This window comes from Ambystoma mexicanum, chromosome 4p (assembly GCF_040938575.1).
Source record: "Ambystoma mexicanum isolate Mex_15411 chromosome 4p, UKY_AmexF1_1, whole genome shotgun sequence".
Lineage (NCBI taxonomy): Eukaryota > Metazoa > Chordata > Amphibia > Caudata > Ambystomatidae > Ambystoma > Ambystoma mexicanum.
The window spans coordinates 247,553,900-247,570,558 of NC_090927.1; the positions used below are offsets into that span (position 1 = coordinate 247,553,900).

General features: G+C 50.5%; 1 protein-coding gene across 1 annotated transcript in view; it reads left to right on the forward strand.

The window, feature by feature from the left end:
- Positions 1-16,659, forward strand: part of LOC138453171 (cysteine-rich venom protein-like) — a 391,821-nt gene that overhangs the window by 85,346 nt on the left and 289,816 nt on the right. The gene's annotated exons all lie outside the window — the stretch shown is intronic.

Consider the following 16,659-nt stretch of genomic DNA (forward strand, 5'->3'; position numbering starts at 1 on the left):
GGTGAAGTTAAGCATTCGATTTGATGATGCAGTGAGAGATGTATTTAATCCTTACATTTGACTGATTAATTCATCAGCATCTATGGCAAATACACGTTCATGTATGTGACTCAAGGAATAGGCTTTAAAGTAACGGCTGATCTTTCATTGTGTGTTGTCATCACTCCCAAACCCACCATGATCATGTCCACGATGTGCTCTGTCATCCCAGGTCACTTGACAGTGTGTATTTGTGCTCAAGGCCAGGGCATGCTAGGTACATACCTTTGTTAAAAAAAATGGTATTTGTGCATTACAAAACTAAAAAATGTTGTGGCATTCCCCATAGCAACATTCTAATTAGACCCACTGCCATGCATAGTGTTATGTCTTCTTCTTTAATTAGGGATGTGCTTGTTATGAGTAATTCGATTCCAAACAATTGGGACAATATGTTGCTCAGTAAGGTGTGCACAGTGGGGAGATGCAATTGTATTACAATGTGTGCAGCTCTTTGTAGACAGACATCATTCGTCCCCAAAGACAGCCCCCTTGCCCCCTGAAGGTAACTTTCCACAACACCATCCACCAATGCATATCGTTTAAGGCGTTTAGTCACAGTTCTTTACTGTGCATAACACTAATGCAGGTTGTGTCTCATTGTACTTTAGATATCCTCTGCTGTTCTGTCTGCATTGTGGAGTATACTATATGATAATGATGTGTTATTTATATAGCGCCTTAATCCAAAGCGCTTTACAGAGCACACATTTACACACAATATCACCCAACCAAAATTGGTACTCATTTATCGACCTCGGAAGGATGAAAGGCTGAGTTTGCCTTGCCGGGATTCGAACCTGCGACCTGCAGATCACGTTCAGATCGCAGCAGCGAACACGCAACCCGCTGAGCTATCTTACCAGCTCATATGATGTTAGCGTGTACAGCATTGCTCTTCTTTTGCAGCTGTCTAAAGGTCAAATGTCTTTTTCTGCTGTCATTTAAGTGAACATTTAAGTGAACACACCTGTTTCCCCACACAATGAGTTATCATGCATTATTGTGTAACTGTGACCTCACGGGTACTGTACTGTGGTTCCAGGGGCAAGTGCAGACATGTTGCTGGGTGTGGGAGGTCTGACTACATATTACTCAACGTTTAGCTATGGGAAGGGTTTTTGATGAACTATCCCATCATCCTTAGGCAGCACAGTCAGCGAGGATAGTTTGCAGGAGTTTTACCCCAAAACATCTGACACATTCAACATCTGCAGAGATGCACATTTTAGAGCCCGACCACAATGTCTCTTGATGGGGTTATTCAGCTCCTAGGGGATCATGTTTAGGAAAGGTTACCTGTTGGTTGATACTGCCAAGTGATGTGACATGTTTTCATGAGCCCATTTCTCAATTTAATGAAAGCATATGTAGTACAGTAGTTCTTTGCAGTAGGCTTTCTAGTGTACACCCTAATGTACAGCACTGTTTCACATGTCCGTTTATATGACCATTTAGATGTATTGAAGACCTGGTTCCCGCTACTCATAGAGTGGCAGAAATGTACAGAACAGTGTATTTGCTGATATTGATAGAACAGCAAGGCATAAACAACTAAATCAATAAGTAAATAAAAGCATGAAAAATGGTGCCCCTGTTCATTGGGGGAAGTATTTTAGGGGGAGTTTCATGGTGAGACTTATGAGTGGTGGAAGTTTAAGCAATGCTGTGTCTTGGCCTGGTGTGAATGAGAGGGAGGTTTTCTTGGACAAGAGAAGGGAAGGGGCATGCAATTCATCAGAGTATCTGCAATAATGCTTGCATCTTTTTCTTAAATTTTCTAGATCTGCTCTCCTCTGAATCTGGCCAGGAAAAATGCTAGACTCATAGACCTCAGATCAAGAGGCATGGATTCCTTATTGAACGACCCCTCAACATTACTGGGTTTTTTATGTGTTATTCTTGATACTGTTCAAACATGACCAAAAGTTTTAACTCAATTTAAACCATTTTCCCCGAACTATGTTTTTATGTCTAGCAATGGCCTGCTTATGAGCTGGGATAATGAGCAAGAGCAGTGCTTAAAGTGGGCCGGGGCCTGCCTGAGGACGGGCCCCGGCAGTCTCCAAAAAGTGGGACTGAGCCGGGGCCCTGCCGGGGCCCCCCATCCCACACAACATTGGCGGGATGCATTATCCCGCCGCGACGGGAGATGCGCCCGCCAGTTTAATTTCAGGCGAGCTGACAGAAGTGCCAGCCAGGCACAGCGTCGCTGAGGCTGGCTGGCACTTCTGTCAGTTACTGTAACTTCCCTGATGACCCCTCATCAGGGAAGTTACAGTCCCTTTGTTTGCCCTCGCCAGGTCACTGACCCTCAGCGAACCTGCAGGCTCCATGATCTAATATGCAGATTAGATCACGGAGCCTGCGGGTTCGCAGAGGGTGAAAGGCGCCTCGGGCTCAGTGATCTATCTGCTCAGAGCAGAGATCACTGAGCCCGAGGAGTCTATCTCCGTTGGCAAAGCTTTATAAAAGATGCCTTGAATTGTATACGTTTCAAGCCATCTTTTATAAACGTAGAAATATTTCTATGTTTATAAAAGACCGCTTGAAACGTGCACAATTCAAGGCATCTTTTATAAAGCTTTGTCGATGGACAAAGCCACCTCGGGTTTTGTCCGTCCTCAACGCTTTATAAAAGATGCCTTGAATTGTTTACGTTTCAAGCCGTCTTTTATAAACATAGAAATATGTTATAAATGTCTATGCTTATAAAAGGTGGCTTGAAAAGTGCACAAACCATAGTAAGGTAAGCACACAAGTGTGCGTAAATTACTATGGTTTGTGCACTTTTCAAGCCACCTTTTTATAAACCTAGAAATATGTAACATTGGTATGTTTATAAGGCTTGAAAGGTACACAAACCATAGTAGTGCGCATACAAATATATAAATGCTCACATGCATTTATATATTTGTTTGCGCACCTTACAAAGATTTGTGCACGTTTTAGGCCACGCCCACAATGGAAGCCACGTCCCCAAACGAGGGCCCCCCCTCAATTTCTTACCCCACTTAAAGCACTGAGCAGGAGTGTCTGTGTTCTTTTTGGATCCAGAGGGCCGAGGGATCCGTGTTGCAACAGGGAGAAAGTGTGACATGCAGCTGACAGGAGGTATCTGTGCCATAGAGATTCCAGATGAGTACACAGTGTTACAAAGGTGTTGGAGAAGGTGTCACCGTCAATGGTGTAAGGGGTTAGCTGTGATAAAGGGTGTCTAGAAGGGTGCGCTCATGGGAGAAACAGTCTGTATAGGTGTTTAATATGTAGAGTAGAGGATGGAGGCAATGGAATGTTTGTTAACAATGGGGAGAGGACAGCCATCCAAAGAACATTTGCAATGTTATAAGAGGTTGCAGGAGAGCAAGTCATGGAGTGCAGAGAAAATCTTATGGTCATATTCTCATCACGCTGAGGTTGTTTTTATATGATGCATTTTAAATGTAATAGTAGACTGTGACCCTTGCTGAAGATGTACATTTTCAGTCAGCTCCCTCTTGCACTGCCTTTCTTAACAAACCCATATTGTTCCATAGGATGCACATCTGCTGCACAGTTTATTTAAAACAGCTCTGCAACCAGGTGCACAGATAGTGAGAGAATACCTTCCGGGTCACTATTGTGCCATCCAGTAGGAGTTCCCAAAGACTGCCAAATCATGTTTGACCTTTTTGGGCTCATTCCCTTGAAAAAAAATGGCAGATACAAAAACATCCATAACCCTGATAGGAATCGCTTATAGCCACAGACGAAGGCCAACCAATGCTATCATTTGGGGGTAAGGAGAAAGCAAGAAGATGCCAAGGTGAATCCTACAAAACTGAAAGTGAGCAGAACAACAAATCTTTAATTCTTCATAGACCAAGAAATCAAAGTGGGAATGACAGTAACACCTTACTTGGCACAGAGGTGCTGGCCCCCTCCCAATGTTAACCTTCAGCTTATTCAAGAGGACAAACACTAGACAAGGGTTGCAGAAAAATCATCTACCAGCAGAGAGATGAAAAAGCAATATTGCCCTTGTATGAACGAATGAGCGTGTGTCTTTCGGATTTAGAGCAGCATTCCATAACAACATATGAGCATGTTTCCAGTGATTGGGACCAAAGAGTAAAGTTAAAAGGTATTGGGCCTCATTACAACTCTGGCGATAGCCGTGCCGGTAAAACCGGCATGGCTGCCGCAGAGTTGCATTTTTTCTGACACGCGTGAATGGGCAAGAACCGGGTCATGCCGAGTTCGGTGGACCCGGTAATTGCCCATTTGCGGGTGCCAGAAACAAGGGACTCCCCATATCTATTCGGCCCCATAGAGCCAAATGAGAATGGGGACGTTGTATGCACCGGCGCATTCAGAGTTTTGCCAGAGCATCCGACGTGCTGTGCTCGCGGGTGCCAGTCAGTCTGCAAGGAAAAACCTAGCGTACTGACCGGCACCCATGAGCCCAGCTCGTAGCATGGTGCTCTGGGAATTACGGAACCAGCATGCTTACCGGTACCGTAGTTCCATGACCGCCATGCTTGTAATGATGCCCATTGCCTCTGCAAATCATTATATAATAGACAGAAAAGAACAAAATGAGCCATGGTTTCAACATTACCACAGAAACAATGGTTGCCATTTGCATAGTGTGTCCCTGACCAGTGGTAGCTAACAGTCTTTAACTGTGAAGCTTGAGGCTAGATTGAGACCAAAGTGAACTATTGCAGAAATTGGCCACACAATCAAAATACAGAGCCATCCCTATAGATGGCAAAAGCGGCACATACTATCTTAGAGACGGCTACTCCCTTACTGTCCTCCCTACTGATGCCCCAAAAGGGCAGAAGCCTGATTATTTTTCAAACGTAACTTGCTTGTTTTTATTTTAAATCAGCATCTCACATATGTGGATAAAAAAAGGCTCTCTAATATTCAAATCACTAAAGGAGGAAATGCACCCATGATGTGGTTTCTCTCACAGAGGGAGAACTAAAATGAAAAAAAACACAGTAAGTGTTTCTGTTGAACAGATATCAGAGATGTTTGGTAATGAAATATCCAAAGATGATTTGTTACAGCTAGACCACCACCATTTTTGGTTGTTCTTGATTTAGCGCTGTATCTGTAATCAGCTGAAGTTAGGCCTGCTAGTAGAATAAGATTATTGTCAGACATCCAAGTCTCAGTGATAAACACAATGGGCCTCATTACAAGTTTGCCAGTCTGGTAAATACAGTACCAGTAAGCTTGCTGGTACTTTAGTTACCAGAACGGTAAACTATGAGTTCTGCTCATGGATGCCTTATTGGGACCTGGCGGGTGTACCGGCACCCGCGAGCAGACACCGCGGGTAGCACCAGCACCATTCAGAATGCTGCCGGTGCTACCGGCCTCCCCATTCCCATTGAGCCCTACGGGGCTCAATGGGAATGGGGAGTAAACGTTTCCAGCCAATGGCAATGGGGAAATACAGGGTCTGCCAGGGTTTTAATGGCCCTGTATTTCCCCCTTGCCAGGGGCTGGAAAAATGTGAACGTTCGGTGGCAGCCTGCTGGTTTTACCAGCAAGGCCACTGCCAAACTTGTAATGAGGCCCAATGTCTAAACTGAGTTCAGGAATATTATGAATTAAATATCGGTTGTAAACTACTGATCTGGCATTTACTAGTAATCACAATACATTGCATCAATATCACCACCCCAATATCCCTCAACCCCATACCACTATCAAATAAAAATCCATATCATCACCCCACATTCCTCTTCCTCACCCTAGAACCCAATACTAACCCATGTCATTACCCAATAAACCTCTTCCCAGTACCCACTCGTAATCCATAACCAATTCAATCATTACAACTTATGTTACAAAAACATCACTTCCTAGATACCAACAGACAATAACAACATTAAACTACACACACAATGTATTTAACTCAATGTAAAAAATGTTCTCCAGGAAACACAAAACATGCCAACTAAAACTCAATTCCGTAGACAACAAAGAAAACATTGGGCAGGTAAAAATTACAAAAAATACAATCACCCTCCACTCATTCATTAAAAACTTACAAAAAAGAGAACAGAGAACTCTTCCCTTGCAAAGTAAAACCACACCTAGCACTAACCTAACTGTTATTCCTACACCTCCATCAGAAAAGGTAAACAATTACCTCCTAAAATAATTTCAACAGAAAATGAACCACCAACAAATACAACATTAATGGATATCATGTCTTCCATTGTCAATGCAGTTGTAATAACATAATTCGGCTAAATCTCCTATCATAGAGTACTCAGCAATATTATAAACCAACTACAAATGTCACATTCCTCACTTGTGAATTACCAACAAAAACTGGTCCTAGAAGCAATACTTGACAGCACATTTAAATAAAAATAAAAACTATTTATATTAGTTTTAATTGAATGAAACCATTAACACAAACAATAAAAGCACAGGTGAACTATGTTCTTTAGATGCTGTAAATGTTTCAACTACAAGAAAAAAAATGCCCTCCCATTGAGAAGTACAACACGTCTCTTGGAGAAAAGAATACCGGTCTAGAAGAATATTCACATTATTTTGTGGATAAAAAATCCTCACAATTTTTGGGCCAAGACAGTGATGAGGCTGTTTTATAATGTATTGAAAATTACCTGTGACATCTCTAAAAACGATTTACATAATTACATACTGACTAAAATCTATGTTTGTTGGGGCATAACTGTGGCAAATATTGCCAACCTTGATACAGAATCAAAGGCGAATACTACACCAAATGTTGTTTTGGATTCCCTAGACAAGTTTATACTAAAGGCCAAGTGAAGAGTTTCACGTCTGCTGTTTGGCACAGGTTGAAAGGCAAGTTTCCAAAAAACATATATACTATTAAAAAAGATAAAGCCACCAAGTACATCAATGATTACAATCGTATCATCGCACTCTTGTGGAATGCTAATATAGACATTCAATATATTGCAGACACTTCAACTTCAGTTGCAAGGTATGGCACAGACTTTCTTAACAAAACTGAGAGAACTGAGTTAAAAGAACTCTGGGATGATATATCATCAGAAAAAACACTTTCACAAAAAATGTTCAGCTGTGATATCACAATGCTGTCACCTAAAGAATGCTGTTCATACAAAGCTGCAGATCATTTAACAGGTGAAGGTGTGCATGGGAAATCTGAAAAGATTCTAAAGTCATACCGAGAAATATACTATATAGCCATAGTAAATCTAAACAGGCAAGCCATCTTAAAAAACACACATCTGAAAGACACAAATATGCAAACAGAAGTCCTGCTTTGGAAAACATATATGTATCAAATAGCACAAAACTTCACATGAAAGTATAATTTCATGCCAAACAATGCAACTGGCACATTTTTAGTATTAAATTGTGAAGGATGTCTAGTAAGACTTTCAAAACCTAGTCTAATGTAAAACTGTCCATTAAATCTGCAGACCACAAAGAATGTTATTACATGGTTGAACTAGCACTATTCAAAACTTCAGAGAAAAGAGGAAGAATTGTTACGTGAAAATGATTCAGTGGAAGTTGCAATTGAAGCAAGTGAAAGTAGCATACCAATGACAAATTTAAACAATACAAAGATATGGTAGATGAAAAACGTCATCAAGAAGAAGAAATAGAAAGAGAAATTAGTAAAGAAACTCCCAAAGGGAGTCAACCTTATTTTGCAGGTAGCCAACAACCACTTGGATAACCAAACATTACAATTAAGAAGAAATAGCAATGACTGAAGTGAAAAACACCATGACACTGATTCATGGATTGTTAGCGCCAAAAAAAACGGGATTTGTGTGCCATTCTGTCCGCAAATCCAATGCGAGCAATCTAAACAAGATTTGCCAGTGCTCATATTACAGTTAACTGATGAACAACTCTCACACGGAAGTCACTGAACAAATTGAACATGGATTAAGCCATGAAAACATTACATGAAAATGTAATAATTAGAAACCTTTGATATTGTATAACCTTTGATATTGTTTATATGTATGTGAATTTACACTGACCACTATTTCTCTGAGTTGAATACCAAAACAAATTAGAATATTTCTAATTGTCTGTAAAAGATGCATTTGAAGTAAGCACAATGAAAAATAGAAGTTCATCTAATTGATGCTTGCTTCAATTCATATATTGGCCCTCATTACAAGTCAGGTGTTAAGGGTTTAACGGCGCCGTCGGCGCCGTTAACCCTTAACGCCTGATTCACACTTTAACGCCTGCTTTTTGCAGGCGTTAAAGTCCAAAGCGCTAAGCGACCTTGGTGCTTATTTTCGGCAACGTAATTTACGGTGCCGTAATTAGCGCCTTCCCCATCCCCATTATGCCCTATGGGGCAAAAATGGGAATGGGGAAGGGCAAATGGTGAATGGGGAATTACCACCCCACTCACCTTGGGATGGGGTGGTAATTCCGCCATCCACCATGGCGGAATCCGGCATGAACCATGGGGCTAACAGCACCATGGTCCACCGCCTGACTTGTAATGAGGGCCATTGTTTTTAGGAAAACATGCCATTTTGTTTGGTTATATCCTACAGTTAACACCAGTCAAAGGCCAACACACATTCAAAACATTAGTTTACAAAACATATGTCACGTTAAATCTAATTACCTTAACTCACTCTTAACTAATGTTTTTATCACTGATTATATGGGTGTGTGTGTGTGTGTGTGTGTGTGTGTGTGTGTGCCCTCAAAATGATGTATACTGATAGCACTTATGCAAAAATAGACAGTGATACATTCTACTGTCTGCATTCCCCAACATGTACAGGCGTCTATCTTTCTGTTGCCCCTAGTGCACAGACTTTTATCAGGTGGTATCAATTAAATCCTTCATGCATCCACTATGTTATGATCAGTTATAAAATATGCCAGAGTTTTTGGGTCAAACCGCAGAAATAACAGAACTCAACTCTGTGTTTCCATCATTGATCTACTTAAACATAAATGTATTCAATTAATTAATCAAACGGTCAAGGGATTTCCCCTTTCATACCAGAGATTCTTATGATCTCTTCTTATATTCCATCACAATTGTTAAAAATGTTGATTCACCTCTACGGACACCTAAATATAAACCATCAAATAACTGTTTAGCCTCACTGTCTTTACATCAATATGATATTATTACTTAATGCCTTTTTCTTTTCCACTATATGCAAATAAATATGAATATCATTTCTTCACTAGTACTTTCTTGATAATATTTAGGTGTTGCTCCTTTTTTCAACGTCACAACCACATGCTTATTATCAATGGAGTAATAGAACTAGGTAATTATTTAGAGGAAATCAGTAAATCTTTACAACATATATTGCAAAAAGTATTTAATTGTGGTGTTGTTCAAACTAAATTCAGTCACCTCTTCTTAGTCAATATATTGGCCACTCCTACCTCACTTGTGGAAAGTGCCACAGTGTGTGTATCCCATATATTGGGTAACATTGCACATCTTTTGTCAATTTCAGAATGAGTTAAAATGACTGGGCATTGTAGTTTCCTATTGGCACTGATATATTTTGAATCTCAAAGATGTACTATTTTATGTCTGGATATAGCATAGCAAGTTTTCTAATTCTCTTCTTAACAAATGGTTAACCTCACAAAAGCAAATATTTCTGTTGATCACAGTCCAGTTAAAATGTATGTATGCATTAGGCTTCCCAATTCAATGTTGTCATTCAAAATTATGTTATCACTCTGGGTCCTGAGAAATATCCTTTGTTCCAAAAGGGATAGTAAATGTATGTAGGGGAGCAGCATATATATATATCACATGGCCACGGTAGTGGCCATGTAGTTATGGTTAAGTTGCTGTTTCCATAGGAAGAGCACTTTTTGGGCGGCTTATAACTTCACTCCCCCTGGACGAATCATCACCAAACTTTGCAAAAAAAAGTATATGGCCCACTCTGAATGTCTCTGCAAAGTTTGGTGAGGATTCATCCAGGGGGGGAAAAGTAATAGGGGGGGTCCCCAAACTTTTTTTCCCCATATTTTTTTGCTCGCGCCTACAGCCCAAACCGCTGGATGGATTTTCACCAAAATTGGAACAGGAGCAGCAGCTTGGTCCCGAAAGCGTGCTTTTGTAAATTTGGCGAAAATCCGTCCAGTCGTTTTTTTTTTAAATTACCAAAAAGTATTTCAAAAAAATTAGTGATATCTGTGTTTGCTTCGCGGACACACTTCCCTGTTCGCTCCGCAGACAGTACAGGGATTGGGCAAGCTGGTTGCGTGATGTCCGTGGACATCGATGTGCTCTCTCATTGGATGCGGTGAAAGCGTGCAGTGTGTCGTGTCTTCAGAGACGCCCGCCATCTTTCTTTCTCGCATGAGAGGCTTTAGGCTTTGCCAGGTCAGCAGGAGCGGGATCTGCCGCCTGTACAGTAAGTCCCCCACTCCCGCTCATGCCCGTGTCTGTCTCCTGTTCCCCCCACCCCCTGCTCATGCCCCGTGTCTGCCCTATTCCTCCAACCCTCGCTCAAACCATCGGCACACGGTGGCCAGCGGAGGGCCAAGGAGCGGGATCTGCCGCCTGCACACAAACTCATGTCTGTGTTTTTGTCTGTCTCCTCTGTCCCCCTCACCCCCTGCTCATGCCCCGTGTGTCTCTCCCCTTCCCCCCACCCCCCGCTCATGCCCGTGTCTCTCTCCCCTTCCCCCCCACCCCCTGCTCATGCCCCGTGTGTCTCTCCCCTCCCCCCACCCCCCGCTCATGCCCCGTGTGTCTCTCCCCTCCCCCCACCCCCTGCTCATGACCCGTGTGTATCTCCCCCTCCCCCCCACCCCCTGCTCATGCCCCGTGTGTCTCTCCCCCTCCCCCGCTCATGCTCTGTGTCTCCCCCGCCATCGGCACACGGTGGCCAGCGGAGGGCCGAGGAGCAGGATCTGCCGCCTGCACACAAACTCATGTCCGTGTTTTTGTCTGTCTCCCCTTCCCCCTCACCCCCCGCTCATGCACCATGTGTCTCTCCCCTCCCTCCACCCCCTGCTCATGCCCCATGTGTCTCTATCCTCCCCCCACCCCCTGCTCATGCCCCGTGTGTCTCTCCCCTCCCCCCACCCCCCGCTCATGCCCCGTGTGTCTCTCCCCTCCCCCCACCCCCTGCTCATGCCCCGTGTGTATCTCCCCCTCCCCCCCACCCCTGCTCATGCCCCGTGTGTCTCTCCCCCTCCCCCGCTCATGCCCTGTGTGTCTCTCCCCTCCCCCCCACCCCCGCTCATGCCTTGTGTCTCCTATGTTCCCCCACCCCGCTCATGTCCCATGTCTCCCTCCTTTCCCACCCCCCGCTCATGCCCCGTGTGTGCCCTGTTTAGCCCCACCCCCCCTCATGCCCTGTGTGCCCTGTTTCCCCCCAACCCCCCGCTCATGCCCTGTGTCTCCCCTGTTCCCCCCACCCCCCGCTGATGCTCCATGTGTTCCTCCCGTGCCCCCCACCTCCCGCTCATGCCCCGTGTGTTCCCTGCCCCCCCACCCCCCGCTCATGCCCCGTGTGTGCCCTGTTCCCCCACCCCCCGCTCATGCCCCGTGTGTGCCCTGTTTTCCCCCCACCCCCCGCTCATGCCCCGTGTCTCCCTTGTTTTCCCCCACCCCCGCTCATGCCCCGTGTCTCCCTCCTTTCCCCCCCACCCCCGTTCATGCCCCATGTCTCCCATATTTCCCCCACCCCCCACTCATGCCCCGTGTCACCCTTATTCCCCCCCACCCCCTTCTCATGCCCCGTGTCTCCCTTCTTCCCCCACCCACCCCCTGCTCATGCCCCTTGTCTTCCTTCCCCCCCACCCCTGCTCATGCCCGTGTCTCCCTTCTTCACCCCCACCCACCACTCATGCACCGTGTCTAACTTCTTCCCCCAACCCCCCGCTCATGCCCTGTGTGTGCCCTGTTTCCCCCCACCCCCCACTCATGCCCTGTGTTTCCCCTGTTCCCCCCACCCCCCGCTGATTCTCCATGTGTTCCTCCCATGCCCCGTGTCTCCCTTCTCCCCCCCACCCCCGTTCATGCCCTGTGTCTCATTTCTTCCCCCCACCCCCCGCTCATGCCCTGTGTCTCCCTTCTTCCCCTCCACCCCTTACTCATGCCCTGTGTCTCCCTTCTTCCCCCCACCCCCCGCTCATGCCCCGTGTCTCCCTTCTTCCCCCCACCCCCGTTCATGCCCCGTATCTCCCTTCTTCCCCCCCACCCCCTGCTCATGCCCGTGTCTGTCCTGTTGGAACAGGGCAGACACAGGGCATGAGCGGGGGTGGGGGCCCCACCCTGGGGGCCCCACCCCCCGCTCATGCCCCGTGTCTCCCTTCTTCCCCCCACCCTCCGCTCATGCCCCTTGTCTCCCTTCTTTCCCCCACCCCTCGCTCATGCTCCATGTCTCCCCTGTTTTTCCAGCCCCCGCTCACACCATCGGCACACAGTGGCCAGTGAAGGGCCGAGGAGTGGGATCTGCCGCCTGCACACAAACTCATGTCTGTGTTTTTGTCTGTCTCCTCTGTCCCCCCCACCCCCCGCTCATGCCCCGTGTGTCTCTTCCCTTCCCCCCACCCCCCGCTCATGCCCCATGTGTCTCTCCCCTTCCCCCCACCCCGCGCTCATGCCCCGTGTGTCTCACCCCTTCCCCCCACCCCCCACTCATGCCCCGTGTGTCTCTCCTCTTCCCCCCACCCCCCGCTCATGCCCCGTGTGTCTTTCCCCTCCCCCCACCCCCCGCTCATGCCCTGTGTGTCTCTCCCCTCCCCCCACCCACCGCTCATGCCCCGTATGTCTCTCCCCTCGCCCCCCATCCCCAGCTCATGCCCCGTGTGTCTCTGCCCTCCCCCCACCCCCCGCTCATGCCCCATGTGTCTCTCCCCTCCCCCCCACCCCCCGCTCATGCCCCGTGTGTCTCTCCATGTCCCCCCACCCCCCGCTCATGCCCCGTGTGTCTCTCCCCTCCCCCCCACCCCCGCTCATGCCCTGTGTCTCCTCTGTTCCCCCCCACCCCCGCTCATGCCCTGTGTCTCCCTCCTTTCCCCCCCACCCCCCGCTCATGTCCCATGTCTCCCTCCTTTCCCACCCCAACCCCCCGCTCATGCCCCGTGTGTGCCCTGTTTCCCCCACCCCCCCTCATGCCTCGTGTGTGCCCTGTTTCCCCCACCCCCCGCTCATGCCCCGTGTCTCCCCTGTTCCCCCCACCCCCCGCTGATGCTCCGTGTGTTCCTCCTGTTCCCCCCACCCCCCGCTCATGCCCTGTGTGTGCCCTGTTCCCCCAACCCCTGCTCATGCCCCGTGTGTGCCCTGTTTCCCCCCACCCCCCGCTCATGCCCTGTGACTCCCTCCTTCCACCCCACCCCCACTCATGCCCCGTGTCTCCCATCTTTCACTGCACCCCCCGCTCATGCCCCGTGTCTCCCTTCTGCCTCCCCAACACCCCGCTCATGCCCTGTGTCTCCCTTCTTCCCCCCCTGCCCCCGGTCATGCCCCATGTCTTCCTTCTTTCCCCCCCACCCCGCTCATGCGCCGTGTCTTCCTTCTTCCCCCCCACCCCCGCTCATGCCCGTGTCTCCTTTCTTCACCCCACCCCGTTCATGCCCCGTGTCTCCCTTCTTCCCCCCCACCCACCGCTCATGCCCCGTGTCTCCCTTCTAGACCCTCCCACACCCCCGTTCATGCCCCGTGTCTCCCTTCTTCCCCCCACCCCCCGCTCATGCCCCGTGTCTCCCTTCTTTCCCCCCCACCCCCTGCTCATGCCCCGTGTCTCGTACTTCCCCCCCACCCCTTGCTCATGCCCCGTGTCTCCCTTCTTCCCCCGCCAACCCCCCGTTCATGCCCCGTGTCTCCCTTCTTCCCCCGCTCATGCCCCTTGTCTCCCATCTTTCCCCCCACCCCCTGCTCATGTCCCGTGTCTCCCTCCTGTACCCCCGACCCCTGCTCTTGCCCCGTGACTCCCTCCTGTACCCCTCACCCCCCCTCATGCCTCGTGTGTGCCCTGTTTCCCCCACCCCCCGCTCATGCCCCGTGTCTCCCCTGTTCCCCCCACCCCCCGCTGATGCTCCGTGTGTTCCTCCTGTTCCCCCCACCCCCGCTCATGCCCTGTATATGCCCTGTTCCCCCAACCCCTGCTCATGCCCCGTGTGTGCCCTGTTTCCCCCCACCCCAGCTCATGCCCTGTGTCTCCCTCCTTCCACCCCACCCCCACTCATGCCTCGTGTCTCCCATCTTTCACCGCACCCCCCGCTCATGCCCCGTGTCTCCCTTCTGCCTCCCCAACACCCCGCTCATGCCCTGTGTCTCCCTTCGCCCCCCCTGCCCCCGGTCATGCCCCATGTCTTCCTTCTTTCCCCCCCACCCCGCTCATGCCCCGTGTCTTCCTTCTTCCCCCCCACTCCCCGCTCATGCCCGTGTCTCCCTTCTTCACCCCCACCCCGTTCATGCCCCGTGTCTCCCTTCTTCCCCCCACCCACCGCTCATGCCCCGTGTCTCCCTTCTAGACCCTCCCACACCCCCGTTCATGCCCCGTGTCTCCCTTCTTCCCCCCACCCCCCGCTCATGCCCAGTGTCTCCCTTCTTCCCCCCCACCCCCTGCTCATGCCCCGTGTCTCGTACTTCCCCCCCACCCCTTGCTCATGCCCCGTGTCTCCCATCTTTCCCCCCACCCCCTGCTCATGTCCCGTGTCTCCCTCCTGTACCCCCCACCCCCTGCTCTTGCCCCGTGACTCCCTCCTGTACCCCCCAGCCCCGCTCATGCCCCGTGTCTCCCTCCCCCCCACCCCCCGCTCATGCACCGAGTCTCCCTTCTTCACCCCCACCCCCTGCTCATCAAGCCCCGTGTCTCCCTTCGCCCTCCCCACCCCCCGCTCATGCCCCGTGTCTCCCTTCTTTCCACCCCCACCCCCCGCTCATGCCCGTGTCTGTCCTGTTGGAACAGGGCAAACACAGCGCATGAGCGGGGGTGGGGCCCTGTTAGGCAGAAACCTGTGCAGTTCCCTCTGGGACCACTGCAAAAAGTTTAAATCTACAGGAGTTGGCAGTAAGCCTGATTGGTAGCAGTCTGCACCACCCAGATTTACCTGGTAGCTGTGTGTAACGCTCACCTGATTCCCACGGAGGCGCTGGTCCCGGCTGAACTGTTATAGTTTCTTCAATTGAGAAGCGTAGAGCTTGGATGACTCTCTGGACTGGGCTTCCTCTTATTGACCGTCTGGCTTGCAGGGTAAGGTTTCTGCAGGCGGAAGAAAAAAGGGTTAAAGACCGTTTGGCTGGACTTCCTCCTCACTAATCCCCGTGTCTCCCTGTGCCCTCCCCACCCCCCGCTCATGCCCCGTGTCTCCCTTCTTCCCCCCACCCCCCGCTCATGCCGCTTGTCTCCCTTCTTTCCCCCACCCCTCGCTCATGCTCCATGTCTCCCCTGTTTTTCCAGCCCCCGCTCACGCCATCGGCACACAGTGGCCAGTGAAGGGCCGAGGAGTGGGATCTGCCGCCTGCACACAAACTCATGTCTGTGTTTTTGTCTGTCTCCTCTGTCCCCCCCACCCCCTGCTCATGCCCCGTGTGTCTCTTCCCTTCCCCCCACCCCCCGCTCATGCCCCATGTGTCTCTCCCCTTCCCCCCACCCCGCGCTCATGCCCCGTGTGTCTCACCCCTTCCCCCCACCCCCCACTCATGCCCCGTGTGTCTCTCCTCTTCCCCCCACCCCCCGCTCATGCCCCGTGTGTCTTTCCCCTCCCCCCACCCCCGCTCATGCCCTGTGTGTCTCTCCCCTCCCCCCACCCACCGCTCATGCCCCGTATGTCTCTCCCCTCGCCCCCCATCCCCAGCTCATGCCCCGTGTGTCTCTCCCCTCCCCCCACCCCCCGCTCATGCCCCATGCGTCTCTCCCCTCCCCCCACCCCCCGCTCATGCCCCGTGTGTCTCTCCATGTCCCCCCACCCCCCGCTCATGCCCCGTGTGTCTCTCCCCTCCCCCCCACCCCCGCTCATGCCCTGTGTCTCCTCTGTTCCCCCCCACCCCGCTCATGCCCTGTGTCTCCCTCAATTCCCCCCCACCCCCCGCTCATGTCCCGTGTCTCCCTCCTTTCCCACCCCCACCCCCCGCTCATGCCCAGTGACTCCCTCCTGTACCCCTCACCCCCCCTCATGCCTCGTGTGTGCCCTGTTTCCCCCACCCCCTGCTCATACCCCGTGTCTCCCCTGTTCCCCCCACCCCCCGCTGATGCTCTGTGTGTTCCTCCTGTTCCCCCCACCCCCCGCTCATGCCCTGTGTGTGCCCTGTTCCCCCAACCCCTGCTCATGCCCCGTGTGTGCCCTGTTTCCCCCCACCCCCGCTCATGCCCTGTGTCTCCCTCCTTCCACCCCACCCCCACTCATGCCCCGTGTCTTCCATCTTTCACCGCACCCCCCGCTCATGCCCCGTGTCTCCCTTCTGCCTCCCCAACACCCCGCTCATGCCCTGTGTCTCCCTTCTTCCCCCCCTGCCCCCGGTCATGCCCCATGTCTTCCTTCTTTCCCCCCCACCCCGCTCATGCCCCGTGTCTTCCTTCTTCCCCCCCACCCCCCGCTCATGCCCGTGTCTCCCTTCTTCACCCCCACCCCGTTCATGCCCCGTGTCTCCCTTCTTCCCCC